Below are 17,083 nucleotides of genomic sequence, written 5' to 3'. Positions count from 1 at the left end.
GAAATAGACAGTTTGTGCATTTATGTATTTAGTTTCACCCTTTAATCAACTTTGTGGGTGTAGTTGGTTGGTTGAAGTTTGTCTTGCTAACCTCTTTGGGTTTGCTTGGCCTGGGCTCGACTGTCTGGGCTGTTCAAATCTTTCTCTTTTTTGGTGTTTAATTGTTTTAGTGTATCTATCTATTGTTTTAAAGGTATTTGAATTTAGGATTTCTTTTAAAGATACTATACTAATTTGAGCTAACTAAGTTTTATATTTAGTTTCAATATCATAACGGATCTAAACGATGCCAACTAAATACGCTACGCATCGTCGTCGCAACACCCGTGTTTTCTTATTTAGTTTTGCTACCGTAACGAACTTAGCCAATAACGAAATTAAAAGGTTTTTTATTATTATACTAGCTTGAGCTAACTAAGTTTTTATATTTAGTTTTGATATTGTAACGAATCAAAGCGATGCCAACTAAATATGCAACGCATCGTCGTCGCAACACCCGTGTTTTTCTTATTTAGTTTTGGTATCGTAACGAACCTAGCCAATAACGAAATTATTTTTTATGTTTACTTCCGGTACGATGACCGAATGTGTGTCGACTCAGCGCTGCAACGCCCGCGTATTGTTTTTGTTTTTTTAAATATTTTTATTTGAATTTAAAATTTCTTTTAAAAGTTTTTTTTAAGTATACTACTTTAAGCAAATTAAGTTTTATATTTAGTTTCGATATCTAAGCGATGCCAACTACATACGCAACGCATCGACGCCGTAACACCTGTGTTTTTCTTATTTAGTTTTGGTAACGTACGAATCTAGCCAATAACAAAATTATTTTTTTTATGTTTACTTCTGGTACGATGACTGAATGTCTGTCGACTTAGCGCTGCAATGCCCGCGTATTGTATTTGTTTTTTAAAATATTTTTATTTGAATTTAGGATTTCTTTTAAAGGTTTTTTTTAAGTATACTAATTTGAGCAGGTCTTTTTTAAGTATACTAATTTGAGCAAACTAACTTTTATATTTAGTTTCGATATCGTAACAAATCTAAGAGATGCCAACTAAATATGCAACGCATCGTCGCCGCAACACCCGTGCTTTTCTTATTTAGTTTTGCTACCGTAACGAACCTAGCCAATAACGAAATTATTTTTTTATGTTTACTTCTGGTACGATGACCGAATGCGTGTCGACTCAACGCTGCAACGCCCGCGTATTGTTTTTTTTTTTTAAATATTTTTTCGAAATTATCTTTCGTGTTTAGTTCCAGTATTATGGCAAACCTGTTGATACTAACTGAATTTCCCCCACCATTTTGCCAATTGAATAAGCGTGGTTTTACATATATTATTTTTTGTATGATGAGCTATACGCTCTCATCATAAGTTATACACTTGCTGACACTATTTTAGACGTTCACAACATTTTTTTTATTTAGTGTTGATGTCGAGACGAACTTTACTGATACCAGCCGAATTTGGTCAAGCCGTCGCCGCAACGCGGCGGGTTTTAAACCTAGTTTATATGATTGGCAAGACTAGCAACGTTAGAACTCTGAGTTGGTTTCTCATTAGTTAGACATTAGATAAGGGTTTTATGTAACGGAATGGCGATTCAAAATTGATAGTTGGTTGAGTGTAATTATTGTGTTATAATTAATCTTAGAGAACTCTCTCACGTAATTATAGAGAATCTATTGTGAATGTTCTTAAGTCATTTTGTTAGTTTTTACTCATAGATTTTGTGTCTTTTTAGTGTAGTAAGATGGAGGGTGGGCAGATGTGAGTATGAATATGGAAAATACGTACGAGTATCAACGTATTATTATTATATAATAATATTATGTACTAATATATTATTATTATTAGTACGCAATAATAATATGTACTAATATATCATTATTATTATTATCAACGTATTATTAGTATTGCTATTATTATTATGATTATTATATACTACGTACTAATATGTATCAAGAAATTTATAATTAGCATTTGCATGGCCGAAATACGCACGTTATTGAACAAGAACCTGATCCTAGAACATACTCAGATCTACAACTAACAATCCTAGAACATATTAACTATTAAGGTTTTAGTTGTTTACAGACTCTGTTGGATCGATTATGCATTTTCTTTTAAATTATTGTATTTGTTTGTTAATGAAGAAATAATTAAACAAAACAGGAAATCATTTAAACTTGATCAAAGAAGAATATAAATAATATTTATGAGCTTCCCATTTACCGTTCTCTCGTATTTAGTTTCAATTTTGTATATACAAATTGCTATAATTATCCTGATAACAATTACAATATAGTAGATACAGACCAATATTAAGCAGTAATAACTAATAACATCCTTATCTCGATCTTGACCTCTGAAGAGACGTGGATCGACTCACTGGTAGACGATCTACTTTCCTCGGGTGTGATTATGCTATTTCACCGATGGTTTTCTTGGATCTGGGTTCTTCCACCTACAAAATGAACAGCACCGTCAACTTACCCCTCAGAAAGGGACAGAGGGGTCCTCTTTGGGGTAACCCTCCGGTGTGAGAATAAGTATTTGTGGGAGAAGATAATAATATCAGAGTAAAGAAATCTTGAGAGTTTTGCTTAATAGCTGAATACTCTGTAATTGGATGTGATTGTATATGATTGTGTATGTTACTAGATGTAACTGTATGTGATTGAATATCTCTCCTTGTGGAGTTGATGCTGTATTTATAGTGCTAGGATTTCCACTGATTGAGCTCAGCCTTGTTGGCCTCCTCCAATTGATTTGCGCCACGTGTCCTTGGGGACACCTGGTGCTTTTTCATTGGTTATAATCACGTGGTAGCACATGGGTTATGCTGAGTTGTCCACCTTTCATTTGGCAGCTGTCAACATCAGCATATTCTTATTCCTTAAAAAGATACCTTCTGGAAGGTTGTCTGACGTGCACAATCAAGGTTGCCCTAATCCTGATTTGGATAAGGACGAGGTTGATCATGTGCACGTGTGATATGCGCCTATCCTGAGGATGCGCGAAGTCTTCTCTTTATTCTCACGCGCAGATGTTTCATGCGCAAATGTGATATGCACGAGCATGTGATATGCGCCGTGCGCGGATGCGCCACGCGCATATGTGATATGCGTGAGCATATGTGATGCGTGAGCATCTGTGGTGCCTGAGCATATGTGATGCCTGAGCATATGTGATGCGTGAACATATGTGATGCGTGAGCATCTGTGGTGCCTGAGCATATGTGATGCCTGAGCATGTGATGCATGAGCATATGTGATATGCGTGAGCATATGTGATATGCGCCATGCGCATAGGTTTTGGCTTTGCGCCTTCATAATGTCTTGATTTCAAGCCTCTTGTCTATATCTTTGTGGGTTGACCCGCCTCGCTCGGTGTTGAGGCGGGTACATACCTCTTCAAGCCCCCCCAGTCTAATGTGTGTCTTGTCTCGCGCGAGCGAGGTAAGATAGATGTTAGACTAAATAGTTTGCTCTTTTAGTAGGGGTTTTGTCTTTTTCTTCTTATTATTCATCGTTGCGCGAAATTCTATCTTTTTAGTTGAAAACGAATCGTCCCTGTACGTGGTTGGTTGTTGCTGACATGCGTCAGTGATGGAGACGTGTCAGACCTTTCGTGTGCTCGAGGTGCTACAGTTGCCTTTCGTGTCCCCTCACGTGCTGTCAGGGACACGTGTCGCGCTCGCGTTGGTCCGTTCCTGCGAGTGGTGGCGCGTGAACTCTGGCAGCAGCTGTAAAGTTTCTTTTCGTGTCTCCTCACACAGTGTCAGGGACACGTGTCGCGCTCGCGTTGGCTTTCACCTGCGAGTGGGGGCGCGTGGAGTCCGATCAGCACCAATTTTTCTCTCACCTGGGCCTATAAAAGCCAGCCCTTAGAGTTTTTATTCTTCATCTTCTTGTTTATTCAGAGCTTTTCTTTCTTTCATTCTATTTCGATTAGCTGTCTTCTGCTTCCAGGTCTCTGTTCTTCAGATCATCCTTTGTTCGTTGTCAAAGTTGTATGTCTGATAGCTCAGACAACACAATCTCCCCCATCCATTGCCGTAGAAAATCGTTAGTAATGTCTACATTGAAGAAGACCGGCAAGGGGAAGAAGGCTGCTGAGGCCTCATCGGAGGAGGTAGGGAGGACCAAGGCCGTGAAGAGGTGGAATGAAATCCCCTGCAAACTGAGGTAGGCTGATCTTGACAGCCTTATCGCCTCTCAGGGTTTTCTCCCTGTGTTTGGCTGCATGTTGCCTGGGGCCGGGCAAACGGCGGCGGACCCGCCTACCGGCTATATATCCCTTTATAGCCATTTTTCACCCACTGCAACCTTCGTCTCCCGATGACAAGGTTTGTGGGTGCACTGCTTAAGTTTTATGGGATTCATATATCCCAAGTCCATCCGTTTGGACTTGTGCGCATGACTCACTTTGAGTTCATGTGCAAATCCCAGCGCGAGGAGCCCACCCCTCGGCGCTTTCAGTTTTTTTATAAGCCCAAGATCCAAGATTCTTGGTTCTCCTTTATTCCTCGCAGTCAGAAGGTCAAATGCTCCACTGTTTCATTCAAGAGCCTTCATGACTGGTCTGAGAGGTTTTTTTACATCAGGGCTGGTGTGATCCCCATCCGCATGACCATGCGCGCGATCTCTTCTGCGCCTGCGGATGTGGGTGTCTTCAAGAACCCAACTGGCGCCTGGGTTAAAAAGTTGACCGCCGAACCATCCCCCGCCAAGAAAATTTGTGAGGAGGCGCTTGTGGGGGTCGGTATGAGCAGGAGGTGGGCTGACAGCGCGACTGAGCCCGTGATCCAAGTTGACAGCTTGTGTAAGTTAATTTCATTGCCTTACTTCTGCGCGAATATGATTCTTTTTGCTGATATCATTTGACTTGTTTTGTGCAGTCGTCAAGGAGTATGTCCACGCCGCCTATGATGAGCATATGGATGGTGGCTCCGTCGCGCTGGGCGCTGGGGAGGTTGGCTTCCCCGATCGCTTTGATGACATGTTCATCCCTGTTGATCTGGGATTTGTCTTTGACAGCGATGCGCCTGGTAAGCCTTTGTACTTATGCCTTTGCCTTTATAATACCAAATTTGGCTAACACTTCTGTTGCGTGTATTGTAGATGCGCTCGAAAACTACGAGCTGGAGCTCGCGGAAGAGGAGGAGGAAGAGGAGCCGCCCCAACTAAAGCGTAAAGCTAAGGGGAAAACTGGCGCAGGGGCCAGCAAGAAACAGAAGAAAGATGATGCCCCTGTTGTTCAGGATCCTCCTGCTCAGGCGAAGGGACCTGAGAAAACCCAGGTGTTTACCACCAAGGTTTCCTTGTCTTCCCTGCCTCAAAAAGTGGGCAGACCTCCTGTCCACCTGAGGTATGGTGCCACTACCTCCTTCCTTCGCGCGGCGGAAAAGGGAAGCGGTGTTGCGCCTTCGACAGGTATACTTTGTATATCCTTTGCTTATCTTTTATGGTTCTATGAGCGCGATTCTGATAGAATTACTAATGAATTTTTGCTCACTCAAATGTTTGTAGAGCCGGCGACAGCGCAACAAGATGCCGAGGCTGCGCCGGAGGTCGCTTCGAAGTCCCCTGTTTTACCCTCAAAGAAGGGTAGAATGGACTTCATGGCGATGTTTGCTTCGCGAACGGAGTTGCGCCAAGGTACGTATTGCGCTCTTATTTTCTGACTTTCTTTTAGATCAAGTCATGAACCATTTCTTTTTGTTGATTTTTTCATAGAAGCCGTAGCTGGCGTACAAGCTGCTGGCGGCACTCCTGGCGCCGGTGCCAGCGCCGTTGGCTCTGCTCCTGCTCCTGCAAGCGATGAATCTCCCCTCATCGGGATTACTAAGGAGCAGGAGGCCGTTTTACGCGCCGATCTGGCGGCGTCGAGACCTCCCTCACCTCCTCCTGCGCACAGCCCTCCTCGCGAGACTGATTTTGATTCTAGGTCGCAGGAGAAGAGGCCTATTTCAGAGGAGGATGAGGAGGTTCATGCTGAAGACTCCGACGGCGGCCGCGCCAGCCCTGCAGCGCCACGAGGTTTCGCGTCGCCGTCTTCTCGTGGGCCTGCCGCTGACTTTTCTGCTTCGTACCCGCAGGTATAATTTTGTTTTTGCTCCGCTGCGCGAACTTTCATATTAGTTTTTGATGACTTAGATCATTACTTTGTGTTTGCAGGAAGCCGATCACATCTACTGCCCGAGATGGAACATTACTGAGGACAACTCATTTCAGTCCATGGGTGTGTGTGAGGACTTATGGGCTCATTCTGTGCCTCCAGCTGAAAGGAGGTTTCAGGAGGCCCGCGCTCGCGATGACTTGCTTAAAGATCATCTGTTTGCTGGGTCGGCTTTCTTTGCTGCCTCCCAAGAGCTTCGCTATGATTACGTAAAGGTACGTGATGCTCTTGCGGAAGCCAAGCAAGAGGCTAAAGTATCTGCTTGGCATCTTTCTGATGCTCGAGAGAGAGCTGAGAAGCTCCAAGCAGAGCTCAGTGAGAACAGAGCAAGTGCCAACACCGCCTTTGTGAAGCGCGGGCATGAGCTCCAGGCTGCGCGGGAGAAGCTTCTGGCAGCCGAGGCGGACGCGGCCAAGTACGCGCGTAGAGTGCGCGACTTGGAGCTGGACGCGGAGGCGCGTGACCAAGCTCTTGTCCAGTCTATAACTGACAAATCATCGCTGGAGAGTGAGGTTGCGCGCCTGAAGAGGGAGCTGGCGGCCGCGCAGGCCGAGAAAGACGAAGCCTTGGCGACGGCAGCGTCTAGCCAGGAAGCACTCGATCTTGCGCGAGCGGAAAAATAAGAAGCCTTGGCGGCAGCAGCGTCCGACAAAGAGGAGCTAAAACAGACTAAGGAAACTGTTGAGTTGTTAAACTCTCAGATTCCTGCCCTCGAGACGACTGTTTCTTCTCTCGCGCAGGATCGCCAATGGCTAGTCTCACAGGGTATGACTCGTTGCGCTTATGCGATGAAATACTCAGACGAGTTTCAGGCCCTTGTGATGGACTGCAACGCTGCCGCGCGCTTGGTGGGTCGAGCTGAAGGGTTTACGGATGGCTATGAATATGGCATGTTGAAGAAGAACCCATCCGAGTACCCTTATCAGAGCGACGTTGCCTGCGCGGACATGGCCGCGATGGGGGAGAAGTATATGAATACTCCCATTCCCGTCCTTGCGCAGGTACTTTAACTTTAATGAGATTACCTTGACTTATTTTCCAAGTCTTTTTGTACTCATATTTTTTCTTATGATTTGCAGATATCCGCACTTGCTGACCAGCCCGATCTCGTCGCGCTAAAGAAATTACTTGACGAGTGCGAAGGGGCTGGTGGCGGCGATGATGGCGCGGGGAATGCTGGCGTTGCTAGCGGCTCTGGCGTGGCCAAAGGATCCGCTCCTGACACTGTTGTGCTAGAAGACTCCATTCAGGATGAACAACTTGACTATGGTCAGTTTGGAGATGACGAGGAGCAGGCTGCGCCAGATGCTGAGGGCGGTGATGAAGATGATGAAGAGGCTGATGTCAACGTGGAGACTTGAGAAGCCCTTCATGTTTTTTTGTATTTTTATTTGTAGTTTGTATCTTTTCATCTTGTATACTTGTAAATTTCAATGCTTTGGAATGAAATTTTGTTTTTCCCTTCTTCGCATCTTGCGCATTCCCATTCATCTCTTCATATTGCATGTTTGCTTGTTGAATATAAGATATGCTTGCACGTTGGAATAAGAACAAGGTTGTAAGGAATTTATTATACTTAACCCTTGTCATATTGTAAGTGATTTTGCCATATCTTGATTATGTTGACACGTGCCTTGGCGTTTTCCTTTTTCCTCTTTTGCGCGACGTTATCGCGCATGGAATTATGAGTTTTTTAGCCTTTACGTGTCAATATGTGTTACTCAGATATCCATTACAATATCATGCGCGACCTCGACCTGAGACCTTAACAACTATGTTTTGGCATTCGCTTTGCCTTAGTTGTGCTTAGGTATTTTTATGGTCAGTCTGCGCAGCATGTAGGATGGATGTTATGAGTGATTTGAGCTAAGGCTCACATTATTGGGCTAAGGCCCTGAGCTAAGGCTCATATTATTGGGCTAAGGCCCTGACGTTTTAGAGTTAAGACTCATTAACGCGTTTGAGCTTGAAGCTCGCGCATGTATGTTTTACTTCGTTTTATTTCGTTTTGATGTTAATACAATGTTATCATATTGCTCAAAAATAATAAAGGGAAGTGTGAAACATGTATGCAAAAGGTAATAGAATTGGGCTAAGGCCCTGACGTTTTAGAGTTAAGACTCGTTAACGCGTTTGAGCTTGAAGCTCGCGCATGTATGTTTTACTTCGTTTTTATTTCGTTTTGATGTCAATACAATGTTGTCATATTGCTCAAAATTAATAAAGGGAAGTGTGAAACATGTATGCAAAAGGTAATGGAATCCACATTAAGAGAAGATAGCGCGTATCATTATTCATAATGGCTTAAAAAGCCTTGATTACAAACTTGACAATTTTTACATGAAACATTTTCTAAGCTGTGCCGCGTTTCATGCGCGCGGGATCTTCTTTCCATTCAAATCTTTTAAGGCGTATGCGCCTTTTCCCAATTCTTTCAAGACTTGATAAGGTCCCTCCCAATTGGGGGACATTTTTCCCGGGGGTATCGCGCGGCTAGCTTCATTGTTTCGAAGGACAAAATCATTTTTCTTGAAGTGGCATTCTTTCACGCGCTGGTTGTAATATTTTTCCAGTTTTTTCTTGTATTTGGCTTCACTGATGATAGCCGCCTCTCTGCGCCCTTCAACTTTCGCGCTCGTTATCAATCTTGCTCATCATGAGCACTCTATGGGATGGGCATCCAACTTCTGCTGGAATCATTGCCTCTGTTCCATAGGTTAGGCTGAACGGGGATTCGCCATTGCTGGTTTTGCTTAATGTCCTGTGTGCCCACAGGACATTAGGTAGCTCTTCGACCCAAGAATGGGATTCTCCTTCCAACCTTTTCTTCAGGCCATTTAACAAGCTTTGGTTCGCGCGTTCCACTTGTCCATTCCCCTGAGGGTGATAAACTGAAGTGAAAATTTGGTTGATGCGCAATTCCTTGAGCCAGCTGGATATCTTCTTGTCAGTGAATTGTTTGCCATTATCGCTCACAATTTCCATGGGCAAGCCAAAACGGCATATGATGTGGCTCCAGATAAACTGCTTCATCGCTTCGGCTGTGATTTTTGCTAGTGGCTTGGCTTCAACCCATTTTGTAAAATAGTCTACTGCCACTACCAAAAATTTTACTCGCCCTGGCGCTTGCGGTAGGGGACCCACAATATCGATTGCCCATTTGTGGAAAGGCCATGCGGAGGTTACCGGAATCAAGTTGTTCTTTGGCCGCATGGTGTTTGGCGCATAGCTCTGACATGCTTTGCATTTTTGGATCTCTTTTAAAGCGTCCAAGTACATGCCTGGCCAATAGTAACCTGCGCTCATTGCCTTGGCAACCACCATGCGCGGGCCAGCATGTATTCCACAGATTCCTTCGTGTATCTCTCTGATCACATAGCTTGCTTCCTCAGCATCTAGGCATTTCATGAGTGGTCCAAGATAAGAGCGTCGATATAATGTACCATCAAGCAGTTCATAGTTTTGCGACTTGTGTCTTATCTTCCTCGCCTGTGCGCGATCGTCTGGTACTCTTCCCTCCTTCAAGAATTCCATTATTGGAGTTATCCATGATGAAGGGGTTGTATGAGTTACAAGGACAGACTTCGCTCCCACCGACGGGTTGCTCATTACTTCTACTCTGACATCTTTGCCAAAGTGATCGAAGCTGGTTGATGCCATCTTGCTCAGCGCGTCAGCAGATTTGTTTTCACTGCGCGGAATATGAATGATTCTGAAGCAGTCAAATTGCTCGATGAGCTTTCTCGCCTGCTCTAGATACAGAGGCATGGTGTTCTCCTTGGAATCATAAAGGCCATTGACATGTGCTGCTACCAAGTATGAATCAACATGGGCCTCCAGCTTTTTAACTCCGAATTTGTGCGCGATGCGCAGCCCAGCCAGCAGGGCTTCATACTCAGCCTCATTGTTGGTGCTCTTGAAGTCCAACCTGATGGCGTAAGTATATTCATGATTCTCTGGATCCACCAGTTTGAGGCCTGCGCCGGACCCTTCGTTGTTTGAAGCTCCGTCAGTGAACAATCTCCAAACATTTTCTTCATCATTGGCTCGCGGAGGGTCTACCTCGCGCTGAGCCTCTTCAATTTTTCCTTCTGGAATTTCCGCGATGAAATCAGCTAAAACTTGCCCCTTTATTGCTGGACGGGGCTTATAGGCGATCGTGTGTTCACCTAATTCCAGGGCCCATTTTGTCAGCCTTCCCGAGAGCGCGGGGCGCCGCAAGACTTGCTGGATGTTGTAACCAGTCAGTACTTCAATGGGATGACCATTGAAATATCTATGAAGCTTGCGCGACGCGTGTGTTAGTGACAAAACTAACTTTTCCATGATGGAGTAGCGCGTCTCAGGATCTGTGAGCACCCGACTCACATAGTATATTGGCGTTTGGATTCCCTTGCGATCCACCAACAATACTGCGCCGATGGCGCGCTCTCCTGCTGATAGGTACAGTGTCAGAGTTTCACCAGGAAGTGGAGCTGTGAGCGCGGGCAGATTTATCAAACATTCTTTAATCTCACTGAAAGCTTGCTCGGCCTCAGGAGTCCATTTGAACTGGCTTTTCTTTAAGCAGTTTCTCAATGTATTGACAAATGGGGTAGATTTGCTTGCATGGTTCGCTAGGAACCTGTTGATTGATACCAATCTACCATTCAGCTTCTGGACTTCTTTCATGGTGGATGGCGAAGGCATGTCAAGGATGGCCTCCACCTTCTCAGGATTCACCTTGAAACCATCCTTGGTGACCATTACACCTAGAAATTTTCCCTCTTGTACGCCGAAAGTGCATTTGCTCGGATTGAGCTTCATGTTAACTTCCTTTAGGCGCCCAAGGGTTTCCTCGATGTCTTTGAGCATCTGTTTTTCCTCCCTGCTTTTGATCACCAAATCATCCACATAAACTTCTAGGTTTCTTCCAATTTGCTCGTTGAAAACGGCATCCATAAGTCTTTGGTAGGTGGCGCCCGCATTCTTCAAACCAAAGGGCATTTTTGTGTAACAAAAAACACCCTTGTCGGTTCTGAAAGCGGTCTTGTCCTCATCTTGTGGTGCCATTTGAATCTGGTGATAGCCCTTGTAGGCATCCAGGAAACATTTGAGCTTGAATGGCGCCACGGAGTCCACCTTTGCATCGATGTTTGGGAGGGGGTAACAATCTTTTGGGCATGCTTTGTTGAGGTCTTTGAAGTCAATGCACATCCTCCACGACCCGTTACTTTTCTTTACCATCACAGGATTGGCTACCCACGTCTGGTATCGTATCGGGCGGATGATGTTTGCGCGCAGTAGATCCTCAACCTGCTCATTCATGGCCCTCGCTTTCTCATCCCCCACGACTCTCTTCTTTTGAGCAATTGGCTCTACAGACTTGAACGTGTTGAGAGAATGTTGTGCCAGGTCTCGCGGAACCCCAGTCATATCAGAGTGTTGCCACGCGAAGACCGACATATATGCTGTGAGCAATCTTTTCATTCTCAACCTCGTGTCGTCTGTTATCGTTGCGCCAATTGTGATTTTCTGATCCGGGAATTTTGGGTTGAGAATCCATTCCTCTGGCGCGTTGTCTGCCATTGGAAGTTTCATTCTCCCCTCCCGCGGAGTACTTGTCACTGCACACAAATGATCTCTGTATACAAAAGTTACACCTGTTGGTGTTGGGAACCCCAACGCGCCGTGCGCTGGCGACGGTATGGCGTTGAATTGGGCAATCGTTCCCCTACCCAAGATCATATTGTGGCAAGAAGTGGTGGGCAAGACCAGGAAGTTAACAACTTCGGCTCGCTTATGTTTCTCACCCCCCATGGTTAGTTCAAATTGTATTTGACCTAGGGGATGAATGATTTCATTTGAAACACCATAGATTGGTGCATTCACAATTTCAAGCCTTGCTTGGTCTGCCGGATCCAGTTTCCTGAAACATTGCTCATACATGATGTCTGATTCGCTGCCAGTGTCCACCAGGACTTTTGACACTTCATAATGAGCAATGTGTGTAGTGATGACAAGAGGACTGCTGATGGAAGGGCCTCCCCTGATTTTTGGGAAGATGACTTGTTGCTCGCGCCAATCTCCTTGGATTTGCGCGCTTTTCTTGATATTTGCCCTTGCCTTCCTCCCTCGGCTACACAGATTCTTTTGTACTTTTTGCTGGCTGAGGCTCCTGATTGTTCATTTTCTGGCCTTGAGTTTTTTACCAGGTGAGCCAGCTTGCCTGATTTCACATCTTTTTCAATTGCATCCTTCAAGTGGTGGCATGCATCAGTATTGTGTCCTGTGGACTTGTGAAACTCACAGTACTTGCCACTGTCTGATGGTCCCTTGTAGTGTAGTGGCTTGGGGCTTTTGAATTGGACACTCTCAGTGCTTAACACCTGTGAAGGCGTTTTAGTGAGGGGAGTCCATATTCTTGGCAGAGGTCTGTTAGGATCTCTGCCGCCTTCCCTCTTGTCACCCTCCCCGCGATTACGAACGTCTTTTTGGGGCTGGGGTGAGCTTGGTTGCGCCTGCTTTTCTGCGGAAGAAAAACTGGTTGGTTGCAACCTGGACCATACAGAGTTCTGTTTGCCCCTTTTTTCGTTGCTGCGCGGTGACTCAGCTTGATGCGCTCTTTCTCTTGCCCTATCTTGGGCAATTTGTTTTTCATTTCTCGCGAAGACTCGCGATGCTTCCATTAGTTTGGCCCAAGTGGTGGGCATGCCATCTCTGCTTACGAGAGCTCGGCGGAGTTGATCACTGCGCGCGCCTTGTATAAAGGCCACGCGGAGGAGTTGCTCAGTTATACCTCCGATTGCTAGAGACTCCTGATTGAAACGTGTTATGTAGTCTTCAATCGTTTCATCATTCCTGCGCACGCAGTGCATGATGTCATCAGGGTCGCGCGTGTGTCTGCGCTGCTGTACGAAGTGGGCTTGAAACTTTTCCAATAGTTCCTCGAACCCATCGATTTGCCCAGTCGGCAAGCTCTCGAACCAGACACGCGCCACGCCCGTGAGGCAGCGAGCAAACATGTGACACCATGTTGGCATCGTCCAGCTCTCTAGGTTTCCCGTGTTGTAAAAACCTTGCAAGAAATCGTCTGGATCTGTTGTGCCGTCATATTTGCCCAAACCACTTGGTATCTTGGTTTTGTGCTGGATGGGAGCCTTCGCGATGCGCTCAGTGAACTTTGAATGTTTCACCAAGATGGCTGGTCTGTACGGTGTGGTTACGTCCACTTGCCCTCTAACTGGTGGGCTGTACGGTATGTGCAGATCCAGATCGGCTCTGGCTCCAGGCGCCATGTTCACAAGCGCGCGGAGCTGTGAGCCTCCTGCATGAGTATCTCGCGTCTTCCTCATGCTGTGCACTTCTTCATCACTAAACTCAGTGTGTGCAGTGTGAACAGAATGTCCTTCTTCCGGCGCGCGCGCCCTTTTTGTTCCATGAACGTTTTGCTTGTCAAACGCTAGCCTTTGTGTTAAGTCGGCTGACTTTTTGTGTTTGACCATCTCATTGTACTTGTCCATTAGACGCCGTTGCTCGTTTATGAGCCATTCTTTAGGGTCACTTGTTTCATCTTCTGGACCCATTGGTCCTTTTTGTTTCGCGCCGGCAAGATTTTGTAACGTGAGATCGTCTGGAGGAGTTTCAGTCTGGCCATGAGGAGTTGTGATGAAGGGACGGTTACTGGTGGTGCGCGTAGAGTCACGCGGCACCCTCAGAAACTGTTGTCCCTCATTAACATCCTCACGTTCAATATCCTCCAGAACTTGATCAACGTTACGAACGCCAGAAACCATGGTGAAATTTTTTTTTTTATAGATCTGATGAGATCTTGTTGCCGTTGTAACAGTGGATGGCGCCAATGAAGAGACGTGGATCGACTCACTGGTAGACGATCTACTTTCCTCGGGTGTGATTATACTATTTCACCGATGGTTTTCTTGGATCTAGGTTCTTCCACCTACAAAATGAACAGCACCGTCAACTTACCCCTCAGAAAGGGACAGAGGGGTCCTCTTTGGGGTATCCCTCCGGTGTGAGAATAAGTATTTGTGGGAGAAGATAATAATATCAGAGTAAAGAAATCTGGAGAGTATTGCTTAATAGCTGAATACTCTGTAATTGGATGTGATTGTATATGATTGTGTATGTTACTGGATGTAACTGTATGTGATTGAATATCTCTCCTTGTGCAGTTGATGCTGTATTTATAGTGCTAGGGTTTCCACTGATTGAGCTCAGCCTTGTTGGCCTCCTCCAATTGATTTGCGCCACGTGTCCTTGGGGACACCTGGTGCTTTTTCATTGGTTATAATCACGTGGTAGCACATGGGTTATGCTGAGTTGTCCACCTTTCATTTGGCAGCTGTCAACATCAGCATATTCTTATTCCTTAAAAAGATACCTTCTGGAAGGTTGTCTGACGTGCACAATCAAGGTTGCCCTAATCCTGATTTGGATAAGGACGAGGTTGATCATGTGCACGTGTGATATGCGCCTATCCTGAGGATGCGCGAAGTCTTCTCTTTATTCTCACGCGCAGATGTTTCATGCGCAAATGTGATATGCACGAGCATGTGATATGCGCCGTGCGCGGATGCGCCACGCGCATATGTGATATGCGTGAGCATATGTGATGCGTGAGCATCTGTGGTGCCTGAGCATATGTGATGCCTGAGCATATGTGATGCCTGAGCATATGTGATGCGTGAGCATCTGTGGTGCCTGAGCATATGTGATGCCTGAGCATGTGATGCATGAGCATATGTGATATGCGTGAGCATATGTGATATGCGCCATGCGCATAGGTTTTGGCTTTGCGCCTTTATAATGTCTTGATTTCAAGCCTCTTGTCTATATCAAGTGTGACTCTTACCGTTGGTAGAAACGTTCTTTAGCATGAACACTTATCGATCGCAATTGCTTTCGAAAGAACCTTCTTCATGGGTAGCAAGTCACTAGCAACAACCTCCTGTCTTTTCATTAGTAGTAACCCTTCCGAGCCATGGATAAATACCTTAGATATAATAGAAAGCAACTGTTAGTGCTTATCTTTTGTATTTATGTTTGTATTATCAGTTCTTTATTGTATCCTAACAGAAATCAACTCATATTCAGGGAGAATCAATGTCACACTAGTTTTAAAGGTTCACTTGGCTGAAAAGTGAGCTAAAGATCGCTGGAAGAACTTATGGAAACAAAGAGATGTTGGAAAAGTTTATAATGTGTGCATTGCCACCGCACTAAAGGATGTATAAGACTCGTCTAAACTAAAGAATCTTTCCTTGATAAAGATGAACTGGGAAGCTGAAAACATGAGAACCTGAGATGATCCAAAATAGTAAGATTCTTAACGAATCTAAATAGGTACATGAATACGTTCCTAGATCTTCAACCAAAGCAGGATCACATGTTCCCGCAATACCTGCACTCGTCACCCCTACTATATATTCTAGTAATCTTGATGCTACCTCTTACAGTCTTACAGCTATTCAAGAAAGGATAATCGTAATGAAGCATTCATTGCTAGAAGCGACGATAGTCATCATGATGATCTAGAAGATCCAGATCTCCAGTATTAATAAGCAATTATCTATTTAAAGGTAAGAAGAGTTTATTTAATTGACTTGAAGAGTATTCTCAAAGGGTAAAATCTAACCCATCTTAGTTTCACATCATTCGTTTTTTTCTCTAATTTCACTCTGTGTCATCCAAAGAAAATGGTTTAACCCATTTAATCAAAAATTAAAATAACAAATCAATTAGTAATTAATACATATTGTTCCTTTTAACCCGTGAAAAACATAATCCATGGACCTTTTTAACACACTTAACACTAGTAAGGAGTAGTTCAATGCATATTTAAAGTGTCATGTCATCTTAACATATGTTGAGAGTTAGAGTATACCCGGATGGGCCGGGTCCGTCATTCTGCCTAATAAATAAAATGCAATATAAACAACCATAACCAAAGTACGTTATAAATATTAAAATAAAATATAAAGTCAAATTAAATAAAAATGTTTACAAATTATAATTGTTCAATACGCGTTTTCATGTATTGAAAACAAATCATAAAATCTTCGACCATTACTATCAGAAAGAACTTATTTTCAATATAAAAAATGCAAGCATTGTTTATATAAATGATACACATACGAGTAGTTTGAATATTTATTTTATAATATGATGATGGAGGAAATCAAAATTATAGGAGTATATTCTTATGGATAAAAATAGGGGGCGACGAGAGGAATTCGATTGGTCGAGTTTATGTAATTGTACATTTAAAAAAATTGAAGTTTGGTGTTGTGCGTTCCTCCGTTTCAAGCTTCTTGCTAGGCATTAGAGTTTTTTAATACTAATAATTTAGCCGTTAAAATTAACAAAATTAAATATGGATCAATGATGACGACCATCAAATAAAATATGGTGATACGTTTATTATTATAAAATATTTGTCTAGACATATATTTGGTGAGCGCAAATAAATTGACAAGAGTTCTCCTCGTACCATCTTCTTTTCCATGGATGCCCTAAAATTAAATGGCATGTACTCAAAGCTTAAGAAAACGACATCGTTGTGTCTCTCTAAAATTCAAGTTTTTGTTTTTTCACCGGCGAACGGTGAAATGTTTCCAGAGATTTCGTGACACTGGGTTTGTTCGCCAAAAAAGAGTGGATTCGCTCGTTAAATTGTACCTATAAGTTATATATAAAACCGAAAATGGATCGGGTTCGGCCGAACCCGATGTCATGAACATGGCTCTGCCACTGACCCCATGGCCTAACAATATGCCCAGATCAAAAGTTTGTCTTAATAAAAGCAAAAATTAAATGTTACAAATGTAAACAGTTTGTACATTTTGCTTAGAAAGGCAAGAATCCAAGATAATACTAATTAGGTAACATTTT

Source organism: Bidens hawaiensis, unplaced genomic scaffold (assembly GCF_021521415.1).
Source record: "Bidens hawaiensis isolate Kalapana, Puna unplaced genomic scaffold, B.hawaiensis_p1.1 tig00025587_1, whole genome shotgun sequence".
NCBI classification, from domain to species: domain Eukaryota; kingdom Viridiplantae; phylum Streptophyta; class Magnoliopsida; order Asterales; family Asteraceae; genus Bidens; species Bidens hawaiensis.
Note: the sequence above shows the minus strand (reverse complement) of the source record.